The sequence below is a fragment of the Bos grunniens genome, chromosome 14 (genome assembly GCF_055505025.1).
Source record: "Bos grunniens cultivar Pamir isolate PY7600 chromosome 14, Bosgru_T2T1.0, whole genome shotgun sequence".
NCBI classification, from domain to species: Eukaryota; Metazoa; Chordata; class Mammalia; order Artiodactyla; family Bovidae; genus Bos; species Bos grunniens.
Window position 1 is genome coordinate 10,711,622 of NC_141178.1, and position 24,078 is coordinate 10,735,699.

General features: G+C 38.6%; 1 long non-coding RNA gene across 1 annotated transcript in view; it reads right to left on the bottom strand.

Moving 5' to 3' along the window:
• Window positions 1–6,200: 6,200 nt before the first annotated feature.
• Window positions 6,201–24,078, bottom strand: part of LOC147359028 (uncharacterized) — a 130,947-nt gene continuing 113,069 nt past the window's right edge. The window contains exon 2 of the long non-coding RNA XR_015140142.1: window positions 6,201–6,527. This is a non-coding gene — a long non-coding RNA (uncharacterized LOC147359028). The remainder of the gene's footprint in view (window positions 6,528–24,078) is intronic.

Here is a 24,078-nt window from a genome sequence, read left to right on the forward strand (position 1 = left end):
GCCTGCATGCTCTACATGATTTGTTGCAGGACCATCAGTAAAAGTTGAAAAAGTAATGAACAAAGACCTTTGCTGCTGCTGATGCTGCTGCTGCTAAGTCACTTCAGTCGTGTCCGACTCTGTGTGACCCCGTAGACTGCAGCCCACCAGGCTCCGCTGTCCCTGGGATTCTCCAGGCAAGAACACTGGAGTGGGTTGCCATTTCCTTCTCCAATGCATGAAAGTGAAAAGTGAAAGTGAAGTAACTGAGTTGTGACCAACTCTCAGCAACCCCACAGACTGCAGCCTACCAGGCTCCTCAGTCCATGGGATTTTCCAGGCAAGAGTACTGGAGTGGGGTGTCATTGCCTTCTCCGAAAGACCTTTGAGTTATGCACATTATAGTGAGTTTATTTGCTAAGCAAAGAGTTAAAAGTAAATAACAACAAAAAAATCCTACAGTTTACTAGATGATTTTCTGTTGGAGAAAAATAAATACAGGTTAAATGAGTAGGTTTCTGACAGATTAGTAATTTTTTTAGTGCAAAATCACTCTAGGCTAATCCAATTTTAAATCACTAAAATGCACTACATGAATTAAAGCACTAAAGGAATTAAAAAGAAAGCAAAACACAAAATTCTGACCCTGAGCACATTCTAACATTTTTAACAAATTCCAAGCCCATAAGGATCTTTGATATAGAGTGTTCTCTGTCCCTTCCTCCATTCTCAAAATCAAGGAGAACAATAGCTCCAAGATGTAGCATGAGAGATCAGGTTAAATGAAAGAAATAACTTGCCTCCTCCCCTCAAATAGATCCAAGATTGTCACTTAAAGCCCCAAGGAATCCCCCTAAATAATGCCCCAGCCGTAAAGATAAGACAGAAATTTGGCAATCAACTATTCCTACTTAACTCTGTATTCACTAGGTGAGGAACTCCATCAAACGCTATTAGAATTAATCAACCAATTCAGTGAAATTGCAGGATACAAAATTAGCATATAAAAATCAGTTACATTTCTATACACTAACAATAAAGTATCAAAAAGATAAACAGAGAATATAATCCCAATACAAGAACATAAAATATAATAGGAATGCATTTACAAGGAGATAAAAGATCAATACATTGAAAACACATTAAGAAAAGAAATTGAAGAAGACACAAATAAATTGACACATATTCTGAACTCACAAATTAGAAGAATTAATATTCTTAGAAAATCCACACAACCCAAGACATCTATAGATTCAATATATGCCAGCAAAATTTCCATAATATTTCCCACAAAAATATAAAAAACAGTTTATAATTTGTATGGATCCACAAAAGACCCTGAGAGAAGAACCAAGTTGGAGACATCACAATTCCTGATTTCAAACTTTATTACAAAGCTTTAATTATCAAAATATTTTGTACTGGCATAAAAACAGACACACAAGATGAATGGAACAGAATCAGCAGCCCAGAAGTATACAATCAGCTAATATTTATCAAAGAGTCAAGAATATTCATTGGGTACTCACTGGATAGTTTCTATGAAAAACAATGTTGGAAAAACTGGACATCAATATGGTAGAGAATAAGGTCATTATACTAAGTGAAATAAGTCAGAAACAGAAAGAGAAATACTGTATATTTTCACCAATATACTGAAAATATAAAGACAAAAACCTAAGATCATGGCACCCGGTCCCAACACTTCATGGCAAATAGGTGGGGAAACAATGGAAACAGTGACAGCCTTAATTTGGGGCTCCAAAATCACTACAGACAGTGGCTGCAACCATGAAATTAAAAGACGCTTGCTGTTTGGAAGAAAAGCTATGACAAACCTAGACAGCATATTAAAAAGCAGAGACATTACTTTGCTGACCAAGGTCTATTGGTATGATGAAAGCTATGGTTTTTCCAGTAGTCTTGTATGGATGTAAGAGTTGGACCATGAAAAAGGCTGAGTGTCAAAGAATTGATACTTTTGAACTGGTGCTAGAGAAGACTCTTGAGAGTCCCTTGGACTGCAAGGAAATCAAACAAGTCAATCATAAAAGAAATCAATCCTGAATATTCATTGGAAGGACTGATGCTGAAGTTGAAGCTTCAATATTTTGGCCACCTGATGCAAAGAGCTGACTTATTGGAAAAGACCTTGGTGCTGGGAAAGATTGAAGGCAGGAGGAGGATAAGGGGATGACAGAGGATGAGAAGGTTGGATGGCATCACCCACTCGATGGACATGAGTTTGAGCAAGCTCTGGGAGATGGTGAAGAACAGGGAAGGCTGGTGTGCTGCAGTCCATGGGGTCTCAAAGAGTTGGTCACGACTAAGCAACTGAACGACTGAACGACATAAAGACAGAACTCACAGAAACAGAGGAGAATGGTGATGGCCAGAGGTAGGGTAGGGAAATGGGAAGATGTTGGTTAAAGGGTTCGAACTTCCAGCTGTAAGATGATTAAATTTCTGGATCTAATGTAGAGCAAGGTAATTATCATTAACAATACCTTAGAACTTGATATTCATTTTGCAGTTTTTGCAAAGTGTGGGACCAACTTTGGGTTTTTTTCATCTAGGGCTATGTCAGAGGGATAAGAAAAGAATTGAGTAAAATTTTGTTTCAGTCTTGAAAGTACAATGTAAGTGGCTTTATAAATCTTGCTTATCAACCTTGCCTAGATTGCAGCTAAATAATTGTTTTCCAATCTAGTTGTGGCACATAGGCACATCCAAGGTTAAAAGAGGAGATTTTTTACCTATAAACAGGAAAATCACTTCTATATGGTGAACAGGAAATTTTCCACTTCGTGTGATCAGTCTTCAGAGAAATGTATTAGATAAACGTAACATATTAATATTTAACATAGAACATATAGTAGGTTATTGCATGTTCTAATCTACGCACAAAAGATTATGACACGAACTATAGGAACCAAAGAAATCAGTCTATAATAATAAACAGTATCACTATTTAAATTATAGCTAAGTCAAGGCAATGAATTAGCTCCCTGATGGACAGTAAACAATGAAACTTGCTGTTGCTCCTGTAGTGATAGTTTAATAAACACCATAAGGGCAGACGTCCAAACTAAAGAATTTTGTGTGAAAAAGTTATTGAATGACGTCTTATTTAAACCTGTTTGGGGCAAGATGGAAAATATGCCAGATTTCTTCACACGCGTCTCTCATATGGGATCATTTCCCATAGGAAACTGCCACTCCCAGAGTAAAACACTCCCTTGCCAGTTGGTCCCGTTTCTGGACTGTCAAGGCTACTTCACATCTTATCAGACCCTAAATAGTGGATCCCTGTAGCTTGCACAAATAAATTCCCCGTGCAGCCCGAGTTCCCCGCTCTTCACATCCATAAGCTGAAAATTAACAGCAATTTTTCATTATGACACTGGGACTCCAACGGTGTTCATAAGTGTTTCAGAAAAAATACAGCATGATATGATTTTCATATATATATACATATATATGTTTCAAGTACAGCATTTTTGAGACTCACTTATGTAAATACAATGATACTCTAATAGAGGGAAATTATCATTATATTTCATTTTAAATGTATTTTTAAAAAAAATCTCATGGAACAAATTTGAACTAGCACGTTGTTTTCTTGATTTACAGCATTTGAAGAGATACTGAATGAATAGCCCTCCCTAAAGCAATATTTCATGTATTTTCTGTAGATCTGTGAAATTTCTATAATGCAGCAAAATAAGCCTTGCCTCAGGTTGAACGCCTTCTGTTTATTACCAGAATACCACGCACCTGCTCAAGACACCTGCACACTTTAACTTAGCATTTTAAACCAAATTCAATCAAGGCTGCATTAGCACACTGACTCACCTTCTAGTACATTAAGGACTTAGGGTTCAATTCATGAATTGCTTAGCAAGATGGATGTCCCCTCTCCCCTGCCTCCTTGTTGCTTCTCCAGTCCCACTACCCCATGCAGGGGATTATCTATCACAGCAGAACAGCAGCTTTATCCTTACTGTCAAGTGGAATTAGGAGGTTATTTAACTCTTGGAAGCAAATCCATAAGACTCATGGTCTGTTGTTCATGAGACAACAGGAATTTTATTTGTGATTATAAATAGGCATACTTTCCAAAGGAAATGTCCATCAATCACGAGAACACGAACCTTGTGCATGAAAATTTTTCCTTTCATTTGTAACAGCAGCTGCCAAATCTGTTTCCTATAGGTAGCAGAAAAAACCGAAAGCCCTTTCTGCTTCTTCTATCTAGGGTTGAGTTTATTGTTGCTGTGTGCTTTCTCAAAATATGTGTATTTATTTTTCAAATAGTGTGACACATTAATTAAATATTTTATTTATTTGGATATATTCTCTCACTTCCCTTCCTACATCTGTGACCAGTCATTCTTGGTTCTATTAACTAGCTTCTGCTTTTCAGCCCACCTTTTGTATTTATTTATTCAGTTTTTTTTTTTTTCTTAGCTTTTACTATGTTCCCAGTACACGTTGTACATGCTGGTAAACAGCATCAACAACATAGAAAATGCTCATTACCCTTGTATAACTTACAGTCTAGTGGTGGCGGGGTGTGGGGGAGGGGGCGGGGGTGCAGGGGTGCGCAGGGTACGGGGCAGTGGGGCTTCCCCAGTGGCTCAGTGGTAAAGAATCTGCCTGCCAATGCAGGAGACTCGGGTTCGATCCCCAGGTCAGGAAGATCCTCTGGAGAAAGAAAGGACAACCCACTCTAGTATTCTTGCCTGTGAAATCCCATGGACAGAGCAACCTAGGGGGCTAAACGATGAGGTCACAAAAAAGTCAGATATGACTTAGTGACTTAAAAACAACAAAAAACAAGTGATGGTGGAGGGGGGAGGTAGATAACAGATGAGTGAATAAACGAAAACAGAATGTAGTTTAATGTAATGGTAAGTGATATGAAATAAACAAGTGGGGCAATACAATAGGGGGACACTAGTTTCAGTGGATTTCCCAATTGTTCTTTTTAATCTGATTTAATCGATCTTTGTACTTCCCTGGTGGCTCAGACGGTAAAGCGTCTGCCTGCAATGTGGGAGACCCAGGTTTGATTTCTGGATCTGGAAGATCCCCTGGAGAAGGAAATGGCAATCCACTCCAGCGCTCTTGCCTGGAAAATCCCATGGAAGAAGGAGCCTGATAGGCTACAGTCCATGGGGTCGCAAAGAGTCAGACACAACTGAGCGACTTCACTTTCACTTTTCACTTTCATGCATTGGAGAAGGAAATGGCAACCCACTCCAGTGTTCTTGCCTGGAGACTCCCAGGGACGGGGGAGCCTGGTGGGCTGCCGTCTCTGGGGTCACACAGAGTTGGACACGACTGAAGCGGCTTAGCAGCAGCAGCAGCAGCAACAGTCAATCTTTATTTTATATACTAATTTTGAACCAGGTTCTGTTTGATAATAAAACTACACAGATGAGCAGATTTTACTAGTAACTTAGCAGAAAAAAAATGGTGTCAGTGAGGAAACGATGTAGGAAGTGCAGGCAAGAATCACAGGGCCTGAACTAAGATAGTGGCTCAGTGTAACATTTTTAGGTGAAAAATAACTTTTTGAGGTGAAAAACAATGAATGAATGCCTAAATTAAGGAAGGACAGATAACAAGAGTGATTTGGGAATGAAAATGGCTTACAGATGAGTAAACTTAATAATGGATTACTGTCCTAATGAACTCTTGAGCTGAAGTATTAGTGGGTGAACATCGCCCAATTCCCAGTCCATGTGTTCAATAGTAGCAGTTTTCAACTAGGAGTGACTGCACCCTTCAGGGAACTTTTGGCAATTTGTGGAGACAATTTTGGTTTTCTCAACCTAGAGGCATAGAGAGATGCTACAGGAATCCCATGGGTAGAGGTCAGGGATGCTGCTGAGCATTCTACAATGCATAGAATGTCACAGGCAACAAAAAATTATCCAGACCAAAATGTTAGTAGTGCCAAGACTGATAAACAGTGGTCCAGGAGAATAATCTTGACAGGTGTGGCTAAGCCTACTCAGTATAAAACCCAAGGAGCAGAAACCACTGCACCGAGGTTGCTGTCTAGGAGAAGAAGCCTTGCTCAAGATATAATAGGGTTTTAGCTCTGCTTCCACAACCTCTGTTTGGGTTTGTCAAGTGACGAGGCTGTTCCTTCATCTCTGCTTTTCCTTTCTATGCCTTCCAAAAAAAAAAACCCACAGTTAAAGAAGGTATTTGTTGGACACAGTTTGGTTGACATTTACTTCTTTGCAAAATGCACACATATTGCTGTTGGTCATGATACAATGCAGGAATTTTCTAAACACTTTGAGAGAGAAAAGCAGGAAGGTGTTACATACTTGATAAACTCACACATCCAGCTTCCCGAACTTGTGTATGAAAGGTATGATGAAATTACCAGAGAGAGGATCAAGAACAGACCGGAATATGAGAGGTTAGTCTCAGCTGATGATGATAACAGCTCATGTTTATTGAGTGCCTACTAGTATGTCCTTTGACGAGTTTACATTCTTTGTCTCACGTAATCCTTAAACATCCACCTGTATGGGGAAGAAAGAATAATTACTGGCATTTCACAGACAGGGAAACCAAAGCACAGTTATGGGAGCGGGGAGGTCATTGACTTGGCAAAGTCCCATGACTAGTGGGTCTTGGAATCACTGGAACCAGTACTCACATCCATGACACTGACTTTGGAGCCAGGCTTGGACTCACTGCTTTGCTGCCTTTTGGATTACTCACTCTAATTACTGTAATCTCACCCTGTTTTCCACTTAGACAAAAAATGTCTGACCTTTCCTAGAAATGTGAGATGTAGACATGCAATGGCGCCACAGTGTTTTCCTGGTAGTATTTGTTGAAACTTCATATTCGGCAAGTAGAACTGAGATTGAGGGTGCGTCATCCTCCCCCAGATCGTGCACACTGCTCAAGAATGGGTTACCTGTTAATTAATACCTGTTAATTCCTTTAAAATTTTTGGAAAACTTTCTAAAAACTTCAACATTTAACAAACTCCTACTGTGTGCAAGACTCTATGTCAGGTGCAGTGAATTTTTTAAATTATTTTGAAATTGTGATTTCAACTGGTCTTAAATTGAGGTGACAGCTACTCTTTATTTAAATTGAATAGGAAAATACTTACCTGTGGGTAAGCTTGAAATAAAGAAAAACGGGAGCAGTTTCTTTAAAATTAAAAAATAGCATCAACCCATGAAAGTATTTTGTAGCTTCTTTGTTTTGTTGTGGTAAACCTTTTGAAAATGAGAATACATCTAGTGATGAAGAAAAATCCATATAGGAATTAAGTCTTGTTGGAACCTTACACAGCTTGCAGTAAGTAAATTCTGTATTGATTCTATCTGTATAAGTGAGTAGAGAGACAAAGTAAATAATGCATTTATAAATAAGGTCCCTGATGTATAAAACTCTTGGCAGCAGTAATCCTGAAAAACATTTAAAAATTTTTTTGGTCAAATTAATAAGATTGTAATAGAATTTGGTCTTCTGTTTTTGTTTTTCAAATTGTGCTTCAATGGTTTGTTTCCAAAAAAGAAAGAAATTTGTAGCAGCCTTTAAATATGTATTGTTTGTCCCCCAGAAATACAAAAAACACTGAAGTATTTTGACAGAAGGCGGACAATTACAAAATCATTTTAAAAATTCACTGCACCTGACATAGAGTCTTGCACACAGTAGGAGTTTGTTAAATGTTGAAGTTTTTAGAAAGTTTTCCAAAAACTTTAAAGGAATTAACAGGTAAGGTCTAATTAAACATAAATAGAATAAGTCTGAGAACGATGAAGAAGAACCCAAGAAATGTATAAGTTCTTTGATTAATTTGCCTAAACATTAAACGGCAAACCTGAGAGGCCAGTGTCTCCAGAAGTAACTCGAACTCGTGTGTGCAGACTTGGAGGGTGCCCTTTGTAATGATATTTCAAATAACTCCTCGTAAAGCATATTCACTCACACTATTTACCACATACTTCTAGTGTTCTTAAGAAGACGGTGTTATATGCCCCCGTTTTACCGACTCGGAAAGATTCAATCACCCTCCTAATACCAAAATGGGGTCTGAACCTTGCTCCTCACACAGTTAAGCCAGAATATTTTTCTACCTTTCGGTTTTTAAGCCTAACCTCTGTCTTTCCCCTGCCTGGGGTCTGTTTCACCCTCTCTCAAGTGAGACAGCAGCCACTTTACCTTTGCTTGAGCATCTCCCTCTCACGTGTGGGAAGCAGCCCAGACTCATGAAAGCAAAGGGACTCGAATGACTGTTCGTAGTCCCCTTCCAATCCCTCTAAACAGTTCTATCAGCAATCCTAGCTTTAATGATCTCGGAAACCAGACTTTCAGATTCGCGATCGCATCTGTGGATAGCTATCTTTTTCCAGTTTCCGAGCGTGTGGGCTTTCTCTGATCCCTCGCACCTGAGTGGTAAATTGAGGTACCACTTGCTCTGACTCGCCCCGCTGCCGGGGCTTCCGTCTTTGGAGCTGGACCTAGAGAGACGGGCCTGTGTGGATACGTGTCTTCTGGGGCACCCATGAGATGTCCAATTGCCCAAAGCTTGTGTGGTTACTCTCCGGCATCTTCTGCAAGCAGGCTCTGCCAGCCACTCACACAGTCGATTGGAAAAGCCCTTGTGGGCTTAGGGCACTCGGTGGGTGGTGGTATAACGTGAATGTGAGTGCTTTTCCCTGCTTCCTGCCCAGGAACTCATCATATACCACCCCCTCCCTTGTACTGAAGGAGAGGGAGTCTGCTCCTTCACTGGAGAGGTTTTCAATCCTTTAATAACTTTTCCAGGACCAGTGAGTAGTACTTTTCTCTTTTTCTCTTTAGTGTTTTTTTTTTTTTTTAGTTTACTCTACTTGAGAATAGGAAAAACAGACAAAATTGCCAACAAAATATATGTGCACAGTAAAAATTATGACAAGAATGCTCTCCAAGATAAACAAGCCATGGTTCCATTTCCTCTGAGAATTCAGCTCTTGCTGTCGTATGCTGGTAACTCAGGCTTACTTTTTTGAATGATTCATGAATCAATGGCTTAAACTGTAACTGATTTAAGAAACCAAATGGCAAATTTCCACTACAGAAATTCAGCATGAATGTTTAAAAATATAAATTAAATTCTGAACCAAAGTGTACAGAAACTGTTCCTGTACACAGAGAAACCTTTTTTTTTTTTTTTAACCAAGTAGGTATTTAGATAATTTGTTTATTTTCAAGTCTGTACTTCTAAGAAAAAAAAAAAAAAAACTGAATTTTTCTAGTTGGGCAATCTGCATTATTAACTGCCAACTAAAAATAACACAGAATAAGAAGCTCACAGGGGACAAGTCAAGACAAAACGGAAACAAGAAAGATGACAATTCTCTTCAGTTTCTCTCTTTAAGAGTAATAGAATTTTGCAGTGAATAGTCACTATAGGTGGGGGCACAATACTTTTCCTCTCTTTAATCTGATGATTTTTAGTCAGCAAACATTCTTAAGCCTTTTGCAGGGCTTCCTTCGAATAAATGATTGGAATTGCTCTCCTTCACCTAACAATGGGGAAAGACTTAAGGAGGATCAAATGTTCCTTTTGCTTAAGCTGTGCTCAGACTCCTCCATTGTTAAATCAAAAGAGTGAGTCCCTGGAACTTTACACTTAATTCCTGCTTCTGCAGGCCACTTTCTGAAATATGGCAGCTGAAACTCACACACTGGAATTTGCTCACTGTGAATTTAATTCATAGCTAGCCTTGCAGAGCTGGGCAAGGAGTTAGGAAATCCATGATTTGAAGGAATTTGTGATTTTTTAATTTGTGTGTTGTGGGCATAGTAGAATTTACTTTCTCTATCACTAGTATTAGAAGGCTTAAATAAACCTTAAAGGCCAATCATATATGAAAGATTTTCATTTTGGAATGGCTACGTTTCAAGGAAACAGATTTTAAAAATTCACTCGATCCCAAGGTTAAGTCCCAAATTTAGCTTTCCTCTCTGTAAGCCTGGGTTGTACCTGTGTCTACGTCTAGCTTGGTGTTGAAAAGACAAATCTACAAACACTCCAGGGTCTTTGATTTATAGAAGCTAAACATCCAATCATATTATTTAAAGTCAAATATCAATTCAAACCATAAGGATCAGACAAAGGCTTCTCAAATAATCTGTCTCTAAATATTTAGCACTTTAAAAACATTTAATTTATATTAACATTTTGAATTTTCAGAAAAATTTGATTAAAGGGATTCTTAAAATGCTCTATACATAGGACTAAATACAGCATAAAGTATTATATATTTTCTGAAAGTGTTTCAAAGACTTTTAAAGTATAGTTTAGGAAGACTAAAAGATAATTAGATTTATGCATTCTTTTTTCATTTTTGATGTGAAAGGAGTTTCAAAACTTTAAGGGCAAATCCCAGGAAAAGATCCCTGATTCATTACTAGGACAGAGAGGCCACATACTTGAACCTCAGGAGGTTAGGACCCATAATCAACCACGCTGTGAACTTTTATGACTTCTGACCTTTCCATGCATGCTAGTGCTTCTAATGGAATACTATGTCCACCGTACACAATCCCTCTGTCCAGAATCCATCTGGTTAAACGTTAAACCACAAACCAACTGTTATTTTCTGCACAAAGGTGACTCCAGGCTGCCTTAGGTTAGGACTGTTTGCTGGATTCTCATCTGAGCTACCAAGACAAATCTTAATAGAATGTGTCTTTTTGATCCTACCACTAGACTATGAACTTTTTAACGACAGTGAACCAGGTTGAACCTAAATTTGTATATCTATCATCCTGGTGGTTCAGATGGTAAAGAATCCACCTGCAATGCAAGAGACCTGGGTTTGATCCCTGGGTCAGGAAGATCCCCTGAAGAAGGAAATGATGACCCACTCTAGTATTGTTGCCTGAAGAATCCCCTGGCCAGAGGATCCTGGTGGGCTACAGTCCATGGGGTTACAAAGAATTGGATACAACTGAGCGACTAATACTTTCACTTTTTCAACCCAATGCAACTGCATGGCACCTAGTTGATTCTAAATAAATGCATGAATGAATGGGAACATTTCCAGGGTACTTTGTTTTGCTTGAAGGTGTATCCCAAGATCTTTTGTCTTGGAGTATTTGATCTTCATGTAGGAAGAATGAATCATCTCAAATATTTCTAAAATGAAATCCAATTTCAAAAATGTAAGATTTAAAGATGACCTAAGGCTAGGCATGACCAAAACATGTAGCATACCTGTTCACTATGTAGTGACCTAAAGATCGTTACCTATTGGTGGTGAGAATGAATGGGTAGAGCTTTCTGGAAAGCAACTTGGTAAAAAATGATTTTTTGGTTTCCCAGGTGGTGCTAGTGGTAAAGCACCTGCCTGCCAATGCAGTAGATGTAAGAGACATGGGTTCAATCCCTGGGTAAGGAAGATTCCCCAGAGGAGGGCATGGCAACTTGCTCCAGTATTCTTGCCAGAGAATCCCATGGACAGAGGAGCCTGGGAGGCTATAGTCCATAGAACTGCAAAGAGTCAGACACGACTGAAGTGACTTGACTTAGCACGCATGCGTGCATAGGTAGAAAGCTCTATGCATAAGGTGTTCAGTGTGGTGTTACTGTAATGTGCAAAGTTGCAGGCTCCTACACTCCCAATTCACCTAAAATAACTCTATTCTTATCTATTTTTTAATCTATTATTTACTTATTTATATATTTGTGTAAAATATATTGTTTAAAATATGGTTATTAAAATGAAACTAGTATGAAAACCACAGATTGGGCACAATTTTATTTTATTTTATTTTATTTATTTATTTTTTTAATTTTATTTTATTTTTAAACTTTACATAATTGTATTAGTTTTGCCAAATATCAAAATGAATCCGCCACAGGTATACATGTGTTCCCCATCCACAATTTTTTTTTAAGTTACAGGGGAAGACATTGAGGCTTTGAAAGGCTAAGTGATCCAGGGTTGAAGATTAATAGAAGTGGTTTAGGAAAATTTTTAGGCCTCTTAATTGTTTCCATTACATTTAGACCACAGTATTCTTTCCATTGCATTTAAAGACATGCTTCTCCATGAACTACCATACCAGCCTCCTATGTGAACCGTATATTACTTTGTGCTGGGAAAAAAAGACTATATCAATTTAAGCCTAGAGTCTTAAGTCAGGACCTGTTTTCTTGATTAACTCACCTCAACGCATTTAACATATGGAAAGTTTCCCTTCAAAGAGCAAACTCACTCTTGAGTACAACCCAACAATCTCAACAAATTTGAGAACTCCTCTTGTATAGGGAAATGTGATTTTGCAAATATTCAACAAATTAAAATGAAGGAAGAAAACTGAGGTTACTTATGTAAAATATCACTTCTATTTTCAAACAACAAAATACTATCATCATGAAATATCAACATACATGATATTTCTGATACGTAGGCTTTTTTTAAAAAATCACCTTTATTGAGGTATAATTTGCATACTATGAAATACATCCATTTTAATTGAACAATCCGGTGAAATTTGGTAAAAGTGTACACTTGTGTAACCACTCTCACAATGAAGATAGAGCCCATTTCCATTACCTCCAAAACTTCCACATGCCTCTTTTCAGTTAAATTCATCCTCATCCCAGATCTTAAGCAAACACTGACCTCCTTTTTGTTACCAAAGATTTTCTCTTTTTTTTTGTCTTTTTAATACTTAGTTCTTATTGAGACTGTTTCCATGTTGTTCTAAAGGCACCAGTATAATAGTATGTTGCATAGACTATACCATCATCATGAAATCACAGTTAGGCAATAGCTGGCATTTGCCATTCAGGGATGAGCCACATAAGATGCCAAACATGTCTGAACATCAGTCAGCCCAGTTACAGAACTGTGGCCTCTGTCTCTAACGTGGGAATGAGTTGGCTCCAATAACAGAATCCTCATTTTTCCCTAAGCAGCATTTTACATGGTCTCCTATTAGAGAAGATTGCTTTTTATCTTTTAGTACAAAATGTATTTTAAAATGTGATCCTACTTTTAAAATAATCATAGATTCTGTCTGTATCATATCAAGAAAAGGAAATTTGTAATCAGATACGAAATGACTCTACCTCCCTCCCCACTTCTTATATTAAAATATTGTCAATTGGTTTTCAAGATTTTCTCCTCCTGCAACAACTTAAAAATAATTTGGATATCAATTTTTTTGCTTACTGTTGTGTTGTGATTCTTTCCTCTGTTGCCACAAGTATGAATATCAGGTAATGGGCACCATTCATTTTTGTGCTTAGTAGTTTTCCTGGGGTGCCAGTGACAGGAGAAATGTATGCATTAAAACAAGCGTGATGAAAAGCGGCTCTCTTTATAATTTCAGCCCAGCTGCTGTATTGATGGATACAATCTCTAGCACATGCTCCAGGTGGCTTCTAATGCCTGACTCCCTGCAGAAGCCTCTATTTGCACATCTTAAACCACTTATTGGATTTGAACAGGATTTTTCAGCCTGAGTGCAATAACAGTGTTCACTTGTGTAATATTTGTAAATCCTGGCTTTACATTTCACTCACCAAACCATCGTCAGAAGACATTCAGCGGTGCCTTTGTGGATCCCTGATTCTCTTCTTTGGATTAGATGGTGTCCATTTTGTGTGACTAAAAAGCGTATTGATACATATTTCCAATACTGTTGGCCCGCATGATGTAAAGCAGTTTAATTAATCAGTCTTCTCAAATGTTCTATTTCTTTGTCTCTCAAATTCATATAACACCCATTTAGAAGACCTTGTATTCAAATTTCACAAAGTTGAACCTTTTTTATTTCAAAATATGTATTTCAGAAGGCCCTGCTCAACTCATGAGCTGTTGTTTAAAACTCTACTTACTGCTGTATCAGTTGCTCTAAATTATTATGCTAAAGACTTTTGTTTAATGCTGACGACATTTTAGTATGACAGCCTGTAGCCTACACAATTCAAGGCTTTACAGTTATGGATGGGAACTAGAGATCACTGAAGCAAATGCCTCCTTCTCCTTTGAAACATGATACAGCACAGCAACATCCAGGCAGATATTTCGCTCTGTTCTTTTTATGTAAATAGTACAAATTTCAGGAGCTCCTAAATATAACTGATACCTCTGCTCACAAATCTAGATCATATAACATTTAAGAGACTTGGTAATAGATCAGTTCACCAATTAGCAAGAACAAGAAGTGCTTGTGATTTACAGGTAATGCCCCACATGTGACTATGTTGCTGAACCATAAAGAAATCTTATTTATTAACTATATGACACTAGAACTAATTGTATATTAACATATTTGTAGTTCTGAGCCTCTGGTTTTATTGTAATGATTCTTATATCTCAAAAGTTCAGCTTCCATCTGAAGAAGGTCTTTCACTAGCAAATACTATTGGTATTCAGAAACACTGCATGTCACTTGGGCTGAACTGTGGAATCTCTCGACCCTCTGTACAGGATACTCTCCTGCTGAGTGATGCCTGTGAGTTAGCATTCCAAAGAAGTTGACTTGAATTGGGAGCTGAATTCACTTATGTGTATGTGCAGTGTGGATTCTTACAAGATACTCCGAAAAGTGCTGGGGAGATAGAGAAACAAGAGTTGTGACCTAATGATTGCGTTTAGCTTTGCAGTGGGCTTCCATCAGTGTTCTTTATTGAACTCTGCAACACACAAAGGCTAAGCATGCCTGAGCTGCAATGGACTGGATGTAATAAACTAAGGAACCATTATGCATCTCGTGGGTCAATAATTCTTGTGCTAAGAGGGGTTTGAATTCTAAGAGGACCTATTCCTCTGCCAGTAGTACTGTCTTCCAGGTTCAAAGTCTACTTTCTACTTTCTGTAAGTCCACTATGAAAACATAGTCTCTTGTGCTAATTTTATATCTTCACAGTTATCAAAGTGTTCATTCAGTACATAAACCCAAGATAATTTCAAATATGTTTTAGGACCTTTGGGGCTTTGGTGGGGAAACCAACAAATAAGGCAGAAGGTAAAAATATCAAATAAAATGTGAAAAAGTAAGCATGGCACTTTTTAGTTACTCAAAGTCCTCACATTTTATATCACGAGCTAAGTGCACATGGATATACTTACACTATATAACTTACATGATCTTTATAGTAACAGTTTTAATGGATGTGTGGGACTTTAAAAAAATAAAATGAAATGAAAGCATAGCCTTCAAAGTTATTTGTGTGGGACTATAAAGTATGTCAAACTGCACAGCTAGGCATTTATGTCTGGCTCTCCATATTCTAAACTGAGTATTTGTGACTAGTTTTACTGCCGTATCCTGCTTTCTCCTCAGCTACTATTGGCCTGAATTTATCAATTATATTATAATTCCCAAGCCACACAATTTGGCAAAATGAAGTCACACATCAAGGGTGAGAATTCACAATGAACAAATTGAGCTATTAAGGACTTCACATTTGTTTCTTCTGAGTCTCATTTGCATCAAAGATAAACTTCAAATAAGAATTCTATTTTCTCGGGCTGATGGGTATGACCACGCTGAGAGGGACTAGCTTCAATCTAACCCATTTTTTTTTTCCCATTTCGAAAATTCAAAATATACTTCTCTTTTTAAACCAGAGCCATTAAACAGTGATGCTCTTACCTATCAGCTGTGCCATACCTCTCGGAGGATGAGCTGGCACTTCTATCACATCCCTTCCTCACATGGCAGTCACTTGAGAGAACCCTCCACATCCCACCGTTCATCCTCGGCATTTGTGTATTTTTAGTCACTCATAGATATTGCCTTACCCTACTTTCTCCACAGTCTCGTGCTGGTGACTGTTAAACTCATCAAACGTCCAACATCAGGTCCACACCTCTTTCCAAGGGGAGCACACTCATCACCTCATTAACATTCAGCAAAGCAGAGGAGAAGAATCGCTTCTCATTTAGAGTAGCCTAGACAAATGGCTGTGAAGTTTTCTCACGAAAGGCCAGTGGACAAAAATGGGAGGATAGGTCATGTAACTACTCCAGTGTCACAAGCCCAGATAACCACAACTTTCAGTTCAGTTCAGTCGCTCAGTCGTGTTCGACTCTTTGACACCCCATGGACTGCAGCAGGTCAGTCAGCATTACAGACAAAATAACACAAGGGGAGAGTCACCGCATGTTGAGATGTACTTTGGAGGAGCTATTTAACTGCTACTGTGACCAAACTGGTTGTTTGTAAAGATTCTTATAAAACACATTTACCACTGTGTGCCAATAACTTGAAAGTTGATTTAGTTATGGGTTTTTCATAATCAATTCACCCCCAAAACACACACACACATCAAGCAAAACCATGCAGAGGAAGAACTAAGTATTTACAAGAATACTAGATTCTAAGCATTCATCTGGGATTTCTACTCTATGTGAGACAATACTTTGCTTCACTTTAGCCTTGCAGCCTTTGTAAAACAACTTTCAATCCACAGAAATCTGTTTCTGTTCAGCATATAGAGACAGACCCATTCTCATGCAAGGTATGATAGAAAGTCAGAAAAACACAAACAGCAATCTGTCAGGAGAACGGCCCCCTAGGTTACCATCTTAGAATAAGCCTGCACTTTCCCATCATGCTGCCTGGAATTTCAGTTTTCATTCAATCAGTATACCTGTAATGTGAACCCTTCTTCAAAGTATGCTTTAGTTTTAAAACAAACAAACAAAAAAAAAACACCTCGTTATGACCTGAAAGAGAAAATTAATTTTGGAGGAAATGGTGCACGTTTATATACTGAAAGCTGTGGAAACATGGTAGAATATAACAATTACAGCAAGCCATAGAGAAAGAGGTGCTTCCCTGATAGTTCAGTATGTAAGGAATCTGCCTGCAATGCAGGAGACGCAGGTCCAATTCCTGGAGTTGGGAAGATCCCCTGGAGAAGGAAATGGCAACCAACTCCAGTATTCTTTCCTGAAAAATCTCATGGCCAGAGGAGCCTGGCAGGCTACAGTTCAAAGGATCACAAAGAGTCAGATGTTTGTGTGTGCTAAGTCGCTTCAGTTGTATCTGACTCTTTGTAATCCCATGGACTGTAGCCGGTCAGGCTCCTCTGTCTGTGGAATTCTCCAGGCAAGAATACTGGAGTGCGTTGTCATGCCCTTCTCCAGAAGATCTTCCCAACCCAGGGATTAAACCCACATCTCTTAGGTCTCCTGCATTGACAGGCGGGTTCTTTGCTGGTAGTGCCGCAAAGAGTCAGACATAACCAAGCAACTAAACAGACACACTCAGAAAAGAGTGACAGACACAAATACAAGTCAATTAAAATAGAGTTAACAATTATAAAAAAAAAATTAAATATAGGTATATTTAGAACTTAGCAGCCTAGAAGAAGTCATAGCACAAATGCAATAAATGCTAAATTTTCAAAATAAAAAAGTTTGTAGGCACTGCATACGGGTTGGGAAAATAAACGCATTTGCAGAATTATCCAATTACAGATTGACCTCTCATAGCCCAATCTCCCTTGTGGTACTTCTATTTAATTCTGTGGATAAAATCCTAGTACGTGATCGGGTATAGTGGTCATTGACATTATCTTCTGGGTACAGTTTAGTTTCCTGGTCTCCTTTTGTTCGGGGCCAGATATCAAGTGCTGGCCAATGAGATGTGAGTGGAAAAGCTCAAAGGCTGCAGCATTTAGTTATCCATCCAGAAACCTCCACAGGACATTCCTTCTCCCTCAACTAGGAGGATTAGCAACATTCAGGATGGTGGCTGTTCCATCAGCCAAGGTGATTCAAATGGTCAAAGTAACCATGCTAATCCTTGATGGATATAGAGCATGAATGATATTGTTTGGAGCCTATGAACTTTGGTATTGTTATTGCAGCATTAGCTCATTTTTCCTGATAAATACAATAACTTCTGCTAAGAAAAATATTAAGAAATCCTATTCTATTTTGGGATTTAATTTTTACCCTTCTTAGATCTGTCTTCCTATAGCAACCCATCATTAAACTAATTTTACCTCTGGAGATTATAAAATGCAAAACTATTTTGCCTTTCAGAAGCTTGCCTACCATATTTGTTTAGCTGTCTATTAAGCAAACATTATTGATCATTTATTGCTAAGTCACTTCAGTCGTGTCCGACTCTGTTTGACCCCATAGATGGCAGCCCACCAGGCTTCCCCCTCCTTGGGATTCTCCAGGCAAGAACCCTGGAGTGGGTTGCCATTTCCTTCTCCAATGCATGAGAGTGAAAAGTGAAAGTGAAGTTGCTTAGTCATGTCTGACTCTTAGCGATCCCATGGACTGCAGCCTACCAGGCTCCTCTGTCCATAGGATTTTCCAGGCAAGAGTACTGGAGTGGGGTGCCATTGCCTTCTCCAATTGATCATTTATTAGTGCCTGACAATTAGATGAGCAGAACCAAGGATTCATAAAATACATTACCCCCTTTAGAGGAGCTGTTATTCTAGTAGACGTATTCCTAGTTCTATATGTGAAATCATGGAGACAGTGGGCACTATTGGCTACAGTAATTCAAAGATGTCTATTGTCTCACCCAGAGCCAGACATCCTGGAATGAGAAGTCAAGTGGGCCTTAGGAAGCATCACTAAAAACAAAGCTAGTAGAAGTGATAGAATTCCAGTTGAGCTATTTCAAATCCTAAAAGATGATGCTGTTAAAGTGCTGCACTCAATATGCCAGCAAATTTGGAAAACTCAGCAATGGCCACAGGACTGGAAAAGGTCACTTTTCATTTCAATCCCAAAGGCAATGCCAAAGAATGTGCAAATTATTGCACAGTTCAGTTCAGTTCAGTCGCTCAGTCGTGTCCGGCTCTTTACGACCCCATGAAGCACAGCACGCCAGGCCTCCCTATCCATCAACACATTTCACTCATTTCATATGCTAGCAAAGTAATGCTCAAAATTTTCCAAGCTAGACTTCATCACTACATGAAATGAGAACTTCCAGATGTTCAGGCTGGATTTAGAAAAGGCAGAGAAACCAGAGATCAAATTGCCAACATCTGTTGGATAACAGAAAGAGCAAGAAATTCCAAAGAAAACATCTACTTCTGCTTCATTGACTACTTTAATGCCTTTGACTGTGGATCACAACAAACTGTGGAAAATTCTTAAAGAGATGAGAATACCAGACTGCCTTACCTGCCTCCTGAGAAACCTGTATGCAGGTCTAGATATAACAGTTAGAACTGGACATGGAACAACAGACTGGTTCCAAATTTGGAAAGGAGTAAATCAAGGCTGTATGTTATCACCCTGCTTGTTTAACTTACATGCAGAGTACATCCTGAGAAATGCTGGGCTGGATGAAGCACAAGCTGGAATCAAGATTGAAGGGAGAAATATCAGTAACCTCAGATAAGTAGATGATACCACCCTTATGGCAGAAAGTGAAGAAGAACAAAAACCTCTTGATGAAAGTGAAAGAGGAGAGTGAAAAAGCTGGCTTAAAACTCAACATTCAAAAAACTAAGATCATCTAGTTCCATCACTTCATGGCAAATAAATGGGGAAACCATGGAAACAGTGACAGACTTTGTTTTTTGGGCTCCAAAAAACTGATGGTGACTGCAGCCATGAAATTAAAAGATTTTTGCTCCTTGGAAGAAGAGCTATGACAAACCTAGAGAGCGTATTTAAAAGCAGAGACATTACTTTGCCAACAAAGGTCTGTATAGTTAAAACTATGGTTTTTCAGTAGTCATGTATGGATGTGAGAGTTGGACCACAAAGAAGGCTGAGAGCCAAGGAATTGATGCTTTTAACTGTGGTGCTAAAGAAGACCCTTGAGAGTCCCTTGGACTGCAAGGAGATCCAACCAGTCCATCCTAAAGGAGATCAGTCCTGGGTGTTCATTGGAAGGACTGATGTTGGAGCTGAAGTGCCAATACCTCGGCCACCTGATGTGATGAACTGATGCATTAGAAAAGCCTGATGCTGGGACAGATTGAAGGCAGGAGGAGAAAGGGACAGCAGATGAGATGGTTGGATGGCATTACCAACTGAATGGACATGAGTTTGAGCAAGCTCTAGGAGATGATGAAGGACAGGGAAGCCTGGCGTGCTGCAGTCTATGGGGTCACAAAGAGTTGGACACAACTGAGCGACTGAACAACAACAACAAATTCAAAGAATCATGCTTGTTCTGGCTAGTGCTTTCAGATTGATACAAATGCCATGGCAAACACACTATTATATTATTATTATTATTGATAGCCTTCAAAATCCTGTAAATTAGGAGGTTGGAAAGCTAACTTTATGATTAAAAATGTGACTTATAGACCAAAAATTACAGTCAAACTGATTAAGAGATTTGTTCATATTCTCACATACAGTAACTTTTGAAGTCCAGGCTTACACCTAAGATCTAGCTCCAAAGAATATACCCTCCAGGATCCAATCTTATTTACTCATCAAGCTCTCTGAGTGTCTCCCCATAATGGAATGCCAGCCGGCAGAAGGTGGGACCCACAACACTTCTAAACGAGCATGTCCCATGGACAGCTGTGGAAAGGGCCAAGCTTACTTTGTCTCCCAGAAACTGTAAAGAATCTTAAATGTGCTATAGGGTACTCTTGCAACTTTAATTTTGTCTGTTTTCTTTTATTTTTGTTGTCTGCTCTTTACTAAATGCCCCTCTGTCATATCTTGATAACGGGACTTTTAAAACAAGGAACAAGTAGGTAAATATCCTAAATCGTTGAATGGTGAGAAGGTTTCAAGCCAAAAGAAAGGTTTTCATGAAGGTTATTACAGCCTTCATTCACCGGCATCATCGTTGACAAAAAGCTTGTGTTACCTTATGACTGCAGAGCATCTTCCCGGAACAGTACAGCTGGTGCAATGCGCATGCTAGGATGTTTTGTCTCACCTGACTCTTCCCTGCTTGCCACCCCTTCTCTCTCGGTACAGTTGGTGTGCTTCTTCACATAAAAATTAATGTTGCCATTTCAACTAACTCATTGGGCAAGCACTGGCTTGTAAGCCAAAGCAAATATGGAAGAAAAGAAAGAAAGCACAAACAAGAGTGGTGGAGAGGGCGTTTGGAGGTTTTTATAAAATTGGTACCACTATTATAGAATTTACCACAACTCTTTTTCAAACTGGCATCGAATTGATGCAAAGCAGTTCACAATAGCAAAATAATAAAGCAGGAATAAACAAAGGCCAATAAATCAGAGGCAAGAAATAAACTCCAAATTTAAATTGCAAGGACATATATAATACAACTTGGAGTTTTCTGTTAGAGGTATATATTTTCATCAGATATTTTACCTATAATGTTACCAGTCTATTGATTGTTTCAATCCTTGTTCATTATGACCACCACACAGTATCAATTCTAAAACCTTCTTAAGTACAGACCTCAACTAAAATGCAGTTTAAGTTAAAACTGCTAACTCTCCTTACTATCATTTCCTTTGCCCTGAAAAGATTCATATCTGTCAATAGTTATGCCTCAGGAGCATGCTGTGGGCCTTCAGCTACACAAAGAAAACTCGGTGGGTGGTTTGCTTATATAATAACAGGAGACTAGGCTATAGCAGTGTGGGTCATTAAATAATAGATATGTAAAGTATAATTTTAACAGTTTATGTAAGATGATTTTAAAATACAAGGATAGTAAATAATCTAGAATTAAAAATTATTTGCATTTGGACTCTGTGTAGTTCCTGCTGCATTTAACATTTAGCTGAATATCTAGTAACAATAGCTAATTATTAGGGCTGCAACTACAGGAAAATAATATTTAAAATCACCTTTGTGTATGTTAAATGGAGAGGAAGTGGATTACATAATTAGCAAGCTAAAACTATTTTAGTTTCAAAAATTAAAAATGAAGACCTCGTGAAGAAATTCTTGGTGATGTAGATAGAATGTAAATAAACTATTAGACTCCTCTGACCTGGGTTAATCCCAAACATTAACACATCACCCTAACCCAGTATAGTGTTATCCTAGGTCATAGAAATAAGGTGTATTTTTCTCCAAAAAAAAAAAAATAGATGAGAATGTGTATTTCTCCCCTGTCATATCCTGTTCTCTTAAGAAACCAAAGCAAAATATACAGAAGAACTAATGCAAGGCCAAAGTTTTTATCCCTGTGTATGTCAGTCTGTAACTACAACAGTAAAACTTTCAAAATCAAATGACCCTTTTACTTTTATTTGCCTTATATTCCAATCACAAAGAAAGTCTATAAAATAGTTGCACTCTGTAACTTGGATATTCAATTCAAGTTGTCAAAATAATGAAATAACAGCTGTAGCTTGAAAATAGATAGTCTGTGACCTTAATTAGAGTAGGTAAAAGAATTTCATATTGAAAGAAATGTGGATTACATATTCATGGATCACAGTCTTGTCATTGCAAAGGGGCTTGGGGAATTCAATAAAGCTATGAGCATGCCATGCAGGGCTACCCAAGATGGATAGGTCACACTGAAGAGTTCAGACAAAACGGGGCCCACTGGAGGAGGAAATGGCAACCCACTTCAGGATTCTTGCCATGAGAACCCCGTGGTGGTGGTGGTGGTTTAGTCACCAAGTCATGTCTGACTTTGTGACCCCATGGACTGTAACCTGCCAGGCTCCTCTGTCCATGGGATTCTCCAGGTAAGAACACTGGAGTGGGTTGTCATTTCCTTCTCCAGATGATCTTTCCAACCGAGGAATCGAACACACCTCTCCTGTGGCTCTTGCATTGCAGGCGAGTTTTTTACCACTGAGCCACTAGGGAAGCCCCTGAGAACTCCATGGACAGTATGAAAAAGCAGAAAGGTGTGACACCGGAAGATGAGCCCACCCGGTCAGAAAGTGTCCATCATGCTACTGGGAAAAGCAGTGGAGGGCAATTACTTACAGCTCCAGAAAGAATGAAGCGGCTGGGCTAAAGTGGAAGTGATGCTCAGCTGTGGATGTGTCTGATGGTGAAAGAAAACTCTGATACTTAAAGAACAATATTACATAGGAAACTGGAATGTTAGGTCCATGACTCACAGTGGTCAAGCAGGAGATGGCAAGACTGAACATTGACATCTTAGGAATCGGTGAACTAAAATAGATGGGAATAGGCGAATTTAATTCAAATGATCACTATTTTTACTACTATGGGCAAGAATCCCTTAGCAGAAATGGAGTGGCCCTCATAATCAGCAAAAGTCTGAAATGCAATACTTCAGTGAAATCTCAAAAAAAAAAACCAAAAAACAAAAACAAAAATAGACTCATTTCAATTCATTTCTAAGGTAAACTATTCAACATCACAGTAATCCAAGTCTATATCCCCAACATTAATGCCAAAGAAGTTGAAGTTGACATGTTCTGTGAAGATCTACAACACCTTCTAGAATTAACACCAAAAAACGTGTCTTTTTCATCACAGGAGATGTTTCACAGAAATCAACACAATTCTGTAAAGCAATTATCCTTCAATTACAAATAAATAAATTTATTTAAAATAAACATACCCAAAGTAACAGGCAATTTTGTTCTTGGAGTAGAAAATGAAGCAGAGCAAAGTTAACAGGATTTTGATAAGAGACCATGCCAGTCATAACAAACACCCTTTTGCAACAACTTAAGAGATGACTCTATGCATGGACATCACCAGATTGTCAATACTGAAATCAGATTGATTGTGTTCTTTGCAGTCAAATATGGAGAAGCTCAATACAGTCAGTAAAAACAAAACCTAGAGATGATGATCATGAGCTCTTTATTGCAAAATTCAGGCTTCAATTGAAGAAAGTAGGGAAAACCGCTAGGCCATTCAGGTATGACCTAAAGCAAATCTCTTATGATTATATAGTGGAGGTGACAAATAGTTTCAAGGGATTAGATCTGGCAGATAGAGTGCCAGAAAACTATGGATGGAACTTCATAACTTTACTGGAGGCACTGATCATAATCATCCCAAAGAAATAGAAATGCAAGAAAGCCAAGTGGTTGGCTGAGGAGGCTTTACAATAGCTGAGGAAAGAAATGAAGTGAAAGGCAAAGGAGAAAGGGAAAGATACAGCCAACTGAATGTAGAGTTCCAGAGAATAGCAAGGACAGATGAGAAGAACAGTGTT